Source organism: Punica granatum, chromosome 7 (genome assembly GCF_007655135.1).
Source record: "Punica granatum isolate Tunisia-2019 chromosome 7, ASM765513v2, whole genome shotgun sequence".
Classification (NCBI taxonomy): Eukaryota; Viridiplantae; Streptophyta; class Magnoliopsida; order Myrtales; family Lythraceae; genus Punica; species Punica granatum.
In genome coordinates, this window is record NC_045133.1 from 28,549,045 (window position 1) to 28,560,630 (window position 11,586).

Consider the following 11,586-nt stretch of genomic DNA (forward strand, 5'->3'; position numbering starts at 1 on the left):
ACTGCAGAGATAGGGTGGAAGAGGACAAAGACGCACGCGGAAGGTGAAGAGGACTGAAGAAGGTAAGAGAGAGAGAGATAATTGATAAATCAAGAAAATATTCAACTACTATTTCCCATTAAGGATCAATCAAAATATTTGTAAGTGATATTATATAGTGTCAATTATTCACTTTTAAGTATTTTTATGGGTGCCAGTTTCTCACTTATAAATATTTTTATTGGGTGTTATATATCCAAATAGACGAGTAATATTCACCCAATATTTATTTTAATAAATCAGGCAGCGCAAGCCCAGGGAAGGGATTAATTGGGAGAAGGACTGCAGTGTGTGTGGTGTTGTAACTATATATTTATAATTGGGTGACATACGCGCCTTCTACGGTAATGTTTTATTTATTCTTTTATAACAATCGAAAAACAATCAATACATATAATACAAATAAATAGAAATAAATATATATATGTGCTGAGTAAATCTATCACTATAAATTGTGAGCAAAGAGAGCTATCATGTAAGAAAGAGATTTGGAAAAAAAAAAAACTAAAACAAACAAAAAATATTATGTGTAAAATGAAATTCATATTCACTGCTTATAAACAATATCTCGTACTTGATGAGTTATTGTAAATTATCAAGAAGACTTTTAATTCTTCAAGAAAACTCATAATCATATATGAATACATAAAAAAAATTCGGAATATGATACTAAAAAAGGAAAAAAACATTTAATCGGAAATGAAATGTCAAATACATGAACTTTCCAATTACATATTAAATTATTCGAGTAGTCCAAAAGGCGATGAACCACAAGTGGAGGGTTTTGAAAAAACAGCGTCTCATAAATATGCCCTGCTCGACTTTTATATGATATAATTGATAATTGATGGTTATAGGCACGGCCACGGCGTCGGGCACAGCCATGGCCACTGCGGACTGCACAGGAAGAGCATCTATGATGTGAATATTTATATAACGTCTGCTGGTGTGTGTATAACTGTATATACTTAATGGCGGAACCTCCGGTGGCACTCCCCTCCACTGGGATTTGCTGCCAATTTGCAATGATAATATAATTACTTTTTCTTATTTTATTCATAAAATTAAATTATTATTAGTCTTATTTATATTTATATTTATATTTATATTTATATAATAGTATACTATTATTGATAATTTATAACACATATTTTATTTTATTTAATAAATTAACCAAAAAAAATCACATTACATCCAGCATAGTGCACGTATTCCACCACTAGTTTTATATACATAATAATAAATTCTGTAATTTCCACGCCCCTTGTCTTGCCCTGCGCATAAGGATCCAAACGAAAGACCATGCATGCAAGCAAACATTGTTGACTCACTTAGCAAAACCCAACAATACAATTATCTACTACGAACGATTCCGCGCTATGTTGCGGGTCTCTAAAAACTTTTTTTTGTTAACAATTAATATTTTCATACAATTGAAGTATTATAACATATATTAGGAATATCATAAAGTATGTTAATAAATTAATATGGCGTGACTCATTTTAGAACTGGTGAGCACCCCAATTTTGAAATTATTCCAATTTTGTAAACATACATAAATGTGAAGGAAAAATAAATGAGAAACATAATTAAATTATGTTATAAGATAACTATGGAAATGCAAAAACTTATCTGAATTTTTAAAGATAATAATTAAATATTTTTACATGAAAGAGAGAGAAAAATTGAGGAACATATTTAAATAAAAATGCAAAATTAGAAGGAAAAAATGTAACCAATTAAAATTTGTAGTAAGTTATGGAAATTAAAATAAAATTGCAATAAAGTAGACATTTGAGGAGAAGGCCCACGAAGTCATGTGGCTCCCTAATGTTAAGATGGACCGATATTAATGTATAGTAAGAAAGATAAAAATATATTTTTCAATTATTAAGTGGTTAAAATGTATCGAAATAATTTTTATTTATTACTTATGCTTTATATTATATAACATGTTTAAAAGAGTAAAATAGAGAGCTAGAAGAATTAAAATAAAGAACTCAAGTTCAAAAAGGGGGAAAGAAGAGAATAAAAGAAAATATGCACATATATTTCTTTTAACCTTGTCATGTGGTAGTGCTATTACAATCTTACAATTCAAATGTACTTGTTTATATCAACTATAATATTTATTTGATTATATTAAATATAATATTTATACATTTATGTCGTTACTTCTTCAATTACTATACTATACTATACTATAAATTCTTGCTAAACACCTATATTATCATAAAAGGTATCAAACGTAATCTATGAACAAAATTTAGTTCATCGATATTTTTTCATGATTTTGTTCGGCGCTATCAGTTAACATATATATATGGATACATGAGTTTTTAAATAAATTGAATGGAATTAACTCATTTTATTATATCGTATATATTAATGTTCTAAAATTGATTAGTTGAAATTTTATAAATTTATTACCTATGAGTTTTGATGTTTATATATATATATATATATAGAATGATTTAACAATAATAATAATTTTTACTTAAGCAAAAAAGAAAAGACGGACGGAAGAATTGAGGAATCGGTTAGAACCATAGACATTATAATGGAGAAATCTAACACTCAAATAGTACCAATTTTATCACTATTTCTCTACAAATTTATAGCGGTGGAAGTTGCGTGTGGTATCATTTTGGAAAAAAAATGCACGTGAGTCTTAATATGATAGTGTACTCCACTTTTGTAAGATATGATATGTTTCAGTTAATTAATATATAGTTAAAACATGTTTATTTTTATTTTTTTAGGATGTACGAAGAAATCAAAAGAAGGGACAAAAACCAAAAAAATTAAAATCTGTGGATAAATTTTAAAAAAGAAGAAAAGCAAAAGTCAAAATGAAAAAGAAATAGAGCACACGTGTCCATGTCCTATGCAATATGAGAAACAATAGTTTTACTAGGCAACATGATCGTGCTTCGTCATGAGTCAAAAATCGTCTTAAATGATTTATTAATTATATAGTATCAAGAAATTATTATTTCTTATACTCGCTTATTTTAAAATAATTATAATATATTAAGACAATGAATTTGGAATATTCATGAGTCTGTGAAGAATAAACTCCTTATAAAATAATTATCATTTATTAACTCTGGTGATCTTATTATATAAATTCAAATATTTGAAACCAATAAATATTTGGGAAAAAACATTGCCAATATCCTAGTTTGTATGTCTAACAATTTTGATACATAATTTCTTCTAATTTTTCTAGATGAAAGTTCAGAAAAATATTTTTCTAAAAACACTAGTATGACCACAACAACCAGATTAGTTGACCATAATGACCAAATTCTTTGGCCTAATGGATCGATTGGATTAGTTGGTTACTTTATTTGGGTAGGATTTAAAATACTGAAGAAAAAGGTGAAATTTTCTCAAAAAAAGGAAATTCTACAAATGTCAAAAAAAAAAGAAAAACTTAGAAAAGAAGAAAAGATATATAGATATATAGATATATAGATAGATAGTTTAGACATGTTAATTTTTGAAATGTTTTGGAGGATGTAAGAAGAAATTAAAAGAAGAGGCCAAAATGAAAAAATAACCAAAAGTTGTGGGTCAACTTGGGAAAAAAGAAAAGAGAGGGTTAGAATAAAAAAGTTAAGGACACGTGTCCTTGTGTGGGCTATTGTTATGAAACAACAGTTTTAACATATTTAAATAGATACTATCACGAAATCAAAAGCAAAACCTTCATCGAGCTATCACTTTCTGAAAAACCCCATAAAAACTAATTTAGAACTAGAGTATCATCCATGCTATGCGGGGAAATTAAGTATAAACATATGTAACATTCATAAAAAAAAATGTAAGAAAAAGGAAGTTATCATATTGAATTGGAGTCTTAAAACAAAAGAATGTTTTATGTGATGTTAAAAATCGGACTCTCCAGGGGGGGAGGGCGAGAGAGAGAAGGGAAGAGAAACAAAAATGCCAAATTCTCCTTATAGTATGCCCAAAAAATCTACTAATTCAAAATCTAACTCACATCTATTGAATAGTTTTTGGATATTGTGTAAATTATGACTTATGTCATTATAAGAAATTTTGAATTTAGAGAATTTTTATGTTGATTATTTAGAGAATATTGTAACACTTGAGAGAAAATATGGGAGAGTAGTTGAGAAAATGGGTAATTATTATTTGAAATTTTACCTTTTTAAACCTCATCTAGTGGCCTTAAAAAATCAAAATATTTCTATGGATATTTTGGGAACATAAAAGCGACGTAAGGGTGATGTCTTTATATACTAGTGTAGATACCCACGTGATTAAGAATACAATTGTAATTTTCTCTAATAAATATACGCATTTTCCTACATTCTCTCTCCCACTCTCTTCCTATTCTCTCCCTTCTCTCCTCACGTATCACTTCAATTGTTTTTTTGCCCTTTTCTCTAACATTTATTCTTCTCATTTCAATTGTTTTTTGCCATTTTATTTTAAATTTATATTATATGAAAGCAATGTACAAGGTAAACCCGACTAGATGACCTCAAAACGATTTGTTTCTGAATAGATTTTTCTCAGTTTTTTGAGTTTTTAAAATTTTTAATTTTATTATTTTCTTTATAAAATTATCAGTAAAATTTTCCAAATAAAATCTTTTGTTTCTAGCGTGGACCCGTGCATATATATAGATATGTTTTGTTTAGTTTTTTTATTTTTGGGTATATATAGATATATTATATATCTTGTATTTGATTCTAGCGTGGACCCCGTGCATATACATAAATATATATATATATATATATTTTTTTTTTGGGTATATATAGATATATTTTATTATCTTTGTTCTACAACGATTGATCATGGGCGATTCTAGAGTTGCATGTGCAGTGTTTGGCATCCCGGGTGCTTCTTTTGTCATGCCTGCGAACTTCCAATTACCGATTACTATATGAGGTCTTTCTCATATTTAATTATATAGTGTAGATATATATAGAGAACAATTCCTATTGTTGCGGGCAAACTTTTATATAATCTCATATATTCCAAAATTATTTACTAAAAAAAATTTGGAAATTAAAAAATCTTACAAAATTTTTAGAAAAACAATTTACATCTTTTTAGGATTCTTTGTTGTACATTATAAATAGTACAAAAAACTCACCACTGCAAGTTGATAACTAGGTGATAACCCGCACATATGTCCTGGAACAGTACCTGCAAATCCTACAAGAAAATCACAGGTATGTCTCGTATGCATGAGAACTTTGGTTCATATTCGGTGGAATTCTTTTAAAATATATTTTCATTTCACGCTGAGCTCCAAAATTCTATGATATATGCCATTGAGTTTTTTGTTTTAATCTTACTTGCAAGCTAGAATTGTTCCATCACTATGTGAATATATTTAAATTATGTTACTATATTTTGTAGTATATGGAACGAGCATTGGCCTTTCTTTATGGCGTATAAGACTTTTCTCCCTCATCTTCCTTTTTTTTAAAAAAAAACTCAACAAAAATGTCTATTTTTGCTTTTTAAAATTATCAAAACATATAAATATATAGATTCCTAGATCAGTCGTTATTTTCCTAATTTTTTTAAGTTTTTCCAAGAAAAAATTTTAAAAAATAATTTTTTTAATAGCTCAATTTTTAATTCAATATAACACCATATAAGTATTGGCAATGTTCAAGACCAAACATGTCTACTATTTTGCTAAGGTAGACGTGAGCTCTTCAATTTTAAAAATGTGAGTTTTTCAATTTTTTATACCTATTTTATAACTTATACACTAACGCACTAATTTCAGTTTGTCATTTTTTAAATAAGAATTCTTTCACAATCTTTATGATCAAAGTTATTATTTAACCTCATAAATAATAATATTAAATAATATATTATAAAATTCTTTAACAAAAAATTATCAAACACTATCCGGTGCAACACACGGGCTCCACGACTAGATATGAGAGCAAGGTACAAGGTGGGCTTGCTAAATGACTTGAGAACGCTCCGATTCTGAATGAAATTTTCTCATTTTTTGATTTTTAAAATTTTAAATTATCTATGATTATGAAATTAGTAACAAAATATTATGAAATAATATTCCATTGAAAAAACACCGAAAATACCATAAAATCTTTTAGATACTATGATGAACTCTATTTGAAGGCAATATGAATTTTCTAAATGGACCTTCTAGGTTTTAAAAATTATTTAATTTTCGGAATTATTTTTAGTAAAATATTTTTTTAAAGATATCACTTTATAAAATCTGATTTTTAAAATTTATATATTAGTTAATAATCTTAAATTTTTTAATATGAAAGTTAATAATTCATCACAGATAGCCTTAAAGCGCTCCATTTCTGAATGCAATTATAAAATTAGCAACAAAATCCTCTGAAATAATATTTTAATTAATAAAACTGAAAATACCATAAAATCTTTTGGATAATACGTCGATCTTCGTTGTGCAATATGAATTCTCTAAATGGAACTTTCTAGGTTTCTAAAATTTTTTAAAATTTTGAAATTATTTTTAATAAAAAATATCTCTTAAAAGACATCTCATCATAAAATACGATTCCTTATTTTTTAAATTTCTATAATCTATATATTATTTAATAATCTTGAATTTTTTAAAATAAAAAATAACATTTCATCATTTAAACATTAACTTCAAAATAAGTATATATTATCATATATTCAAACATAATATAGATATATTAACATATGATTATGTGGACAATTTCTAATATATATAATAAGAAAAATTATATATGAATTATTTTGTATTATAGATATCTATTTTTTAAAAATAGATTATATAATATTTTGTAGATACATATGGAATTTTCTAGATATTTTGAAATTTTATTTTCGGAATTATTTTTAATAAAAAATATTTTTAAAGGTATCTCATCATAAACTTCTAGTTATGCGGAAAACCTTTAGTATATATAGTAAGAAAAAGTACATATGAATTATATGTTTTTGCATATATCTATTTTTAAAAATAGAATAGATGATGCTTATAGATATATAAATTATATTTCTTTTCAAAAAATAATTCAAATTGTTCACCCAAACAAAAAAAAGAGATCAGATTATATTTTAGCTATATTTTCTATGATAATTATAAATACGAATTATCAAACACATAAATAGGAGTCAATTCAGCTTTTAAAGAATACATCAACAATTAGATGGGAGCTTTCAAAACTATGTCTCTCTAGACGCAAGTGAGTTGATCAAATTTATGCATTTATTTTTCTCTCATCTTTTTTTTAAAATTTTCATTCTTTTATTTTTTTTTCTATTTTTTTGCTTTTATCATACTCCTTTTTAAGTTTGGTGATGTGACTTTCATCTCTCGAAAGGTACTACTACATCTATACACAAACTCTCAATTAGTTCTTTTACCACTAATGTTGTTTGCTAATTTTATTATTCTTGTCTTACTTTGGATTCTCAAAACAATTTTTCTTTCAAATTGGTGAGACTCTCCAGTACAACGCATGAGCCTCACAATTAGTATATATATTTATATATACATAAATAAAAGCAAGGTACGATGTGGGCCTGCTCAAATGGCCTCAGAACATTCCATTTTTTAATAAAATTTTCTCGATTTTTTTAGCCTTTAAATTTTAAATTTTCTCTGGTTATAAAATTCGGAACAAAATCTTCTAAAATAATATTCCCTATAAAAATCCAAAAATACCATAAAATCTTTTGGATGCTACGATGATCTCCAATTGAAGGCAATATGAATTTTCTAAATGAACTTTTTAGGTTTTTCAAAATTTTATTAATTTTTGAAATTATTTTTAATAAAAATATTATTTAAAATATCTCATCATAAAATTTGATTTCTTAATTTCTTCCATTTTTATAATTTATATATTATTTAATAATCTTGAATTTTTTAAATGAAACTTAATATTTCATCCTAGATGGCCTTAGAACCCTCCGTTTCTGAATAAAACTTTATTGATTTTCTAAGTTTTTTAATTTTAAATTATACTCTATTATAAAATTTGCAACAAAATCTTCTGAAATAATATTTCATTTAATAAAATTGAAAATACCATAAAATCTTTTGGATAATATCGTGATCTCCGTTGAATGCAATACGAATTTTCTATATGGAACATCCTAGGTTTTCTAAAAAATTTTAATTTTCAGAATTATTTCTGACAAAATGTATTTTTTAAAATATATGTCATCAAAAAATATGGTTTCTTGATTTTTAAAATTTTTTATAATATATATTATTTAATAAACCTGAATTTTAAAAATAAAGAATAATATTTCATCGCGTAAATATGAATATCAAAATAAGTATATGTTATTATATATTTATACATAATACACATTTATTATTATACATATATTAATATATTAATATTTGGATATGTGGACAATGTTTAGTATATATAATAAGAAAAAGTATATATGAATTATATTATTTTATAGATATATATGAAATTTTCTAGATTTTTTGAATTTTTATTTGTGGAATTATATTTAATAAAAAATATTTTTAAAAATATATCTCATCATAAAATTCAATTTATTGATTTCTTAAAGTTTTTATAATCTATATAACATAATGTATTTGAAATAAATGAGAAGATTTTATTATGTTTATAGATATTATTTAATAATCTTGAATTTTTAAAATAAAAATTAATGTTTCATAAATAAATATTAACATCAAAATAAGTATATATATTAGTATATATTCATACATAATATAAAATATGTTAGTATATGGGTACGTGGACAACCCTTAGTGTATATATATAGTAAGAAAAAGTATATATGAATTATATATTTTTGCATATATCTAAAACAGATTAGATAATATTTATAGATATATATGTATAATTATATTTCCTTTTCAAAAAACAAATCATATTTTTTCATCAAATAAAAGAAAACAAATCAGATTATATTTTATCTATATTTTATATGACAATTATAAATATAAATTATCACACACATAAATAGGAGCTTATTTAACTCTCAAGGAATACGCCTATAACTAGACACGAACTCTCGAAACTTTATCTTTCTCTAGATGCAAATGAGTTGATTAAATATATACTTTGATTTTCCTCTCGTTTTTATCGGAAATTTTCATTCTTTTATTTTTCTCTAACTCTTTACTTTTTTTCATATTCTTTTTCAAAATTTGTGATGTGAGTTTCAGTTCTCGAAAGGTATTGCTACCCAATATACATGCTCTCAGAAAGTAAGTTCTTCTTACCACTAACGTGAAGGTTGTCTGTTTATTTTATTATTTGTTTCACTTTTGACTCTCCAAGCAATTTTTCTTTTAAATTTTATTTTTCAAATTGGCGGAACTATCATGTACAATTCACGGGCTTCACGACTAGTTTTATATCTAGTAAAGTTCTTTTTAAAAAAATTGATATGGTCTAAACCTCTTCCAAATTTGCTAAGTCGATATTTGAACATTATTTAAAAGTAAATTTCTTATTTTTTATTATTTAGTCAATGACATTTCCAGGCATAGCAAGGGTGGTCCTCTAATATTATATAATATTATTATACCATCTTTCCAAAGAATTAATAGTAGTTGTGAAGCCCATGCGTTACACGGAATAATACACCAATCTAAAAAGCAATTATAATTAAAAATTAAAAAGAAAAATTCCTTCGAGAGTAAATAATGAAACAAAAGTAATAAAATAAACAAATGATCTTCACGTTTAGATGCAGACAAACCAAATTTATGAGAGCTTGTGTATAAGGGTAGCTGCTCGATGGATAAAACTCACATTACCAATCTTGAGAAATAATATGAGGAAAAAAACAAAATTTGGATAAAAAATAAAAATTGAAAAATTATGATAAAAATGAGAGAAAAATCAAAATATAAATTTAATCAACTTACTTGCATCTAGGGATATACATATGTTTCGAGAGTTCGCTTCTAGTTGTAAACGTATTGTTTGAGAGCTGAATAGGCTTATGTATATGTGTAGATAATTCCTATTTATAACTATCATATAGAATCTAGCTAAATTATAATTTGGTTTGTTTTCCTTTTTCGGTGAACAAATTTGAGTTGCTTTTTGAAAAGAAAATATAATTCATATATATCTATAAAATATTATCTAATATATTTTGTAAAATAGATATATATAAAACATATAATTTATATATACTTTTTCTTCCTATATATACTAAAGGTTGTCCACGTAACCATAAATTAATATATTTATATTATGTATACATATATATACTAATATATACTTATTTTCATGTTAATATTGATGCGACGAAATATTAATTTTTATTTTTATAAAAATTCAAGATTATTAAATAATATCTATACATATAATAAAATCTTCTCATTAATTTCAAATACATTATGTTACATAAATTATAAAAATTAAATAAATTAAGAAATCAAATTTTATGATAAGATATCTTTAAAAATTATTTTTATTAAAAATAATTCCGAAAATATAAATAAATAAATAAATAAAAACCTAAAAGATTCCTTTCATAAAATATATGCTAATATAAATTTATTATGATGTTAATATTGATGCGATGAAATATTAATTTTAATTTTAGAAGATTCGAGATTATTAAATAATGTCTATACATATAATAAAATCTTCTCATTTATTTCAAATGCATTATGTTATATAAATTATAAAAATTAAAGAAATCAAGAAATCGAATTTTATGATGAGATATCTTTAGAAAATATCTTTTATTAAAAATAATTCAGAAAATAAAAATAAATAAGTAAAAACCTAGAAAAATCATTTCCAAAAATATATACTTATATATACTTATTAAATTTCACTCAAAAATCGAGCGTTCTAAGGTAATCCATTAATATATTTATATTATGTATGAATATATACTTATTTTGATGTTAAAATTTATGTGATGAAATATTAATTTTATTTTAAAAATTCAAGATCATCAAATACTATCTATACATATTATAAAATCCTCTCATTTAATTCAAATACATTATGTTCTATATGTTATAAAAATTAAAGAAATCAAGGAATCGGATTTTATGATGAGATATATTTAAAAATATTTTTTATTAAAAATAATTTTAAAAATAAAAATAACAACCTAGAAAATTCCATTCATAAGATTCATATTGACTTCAATTGAATATCACCATAGTATCAAAAAGATTTTATAATATTTTCAGTCTTTTTTAAATGGAATATTATAACTGAAAATAATTTCAAAAGATTTTATTGCTAATTTCATAATAAAGGATAAGTTAAAATTTTAAAAACTCAAAAAAATTCGAGAAAGTTACATTCAGAAAAGGATCTTTCTGAGATCGTTCGGCCGAGCCACCTCGTACCTTGCTTTCATATATATATATATATAGATTTGTCACTAGTTAGTTTCGTCAAGTTTTCTTAGGTTGATTCATTTGATAAATAAATAAAAAGAATTAATAAAAAGAAAATATTATGTTGGTAGATTTTTAGAGAAAATCCAAGAGTTGGTGGGAAATTGTTAAAAGAAAGGAAGAGGAGGGAAAAAACGAAA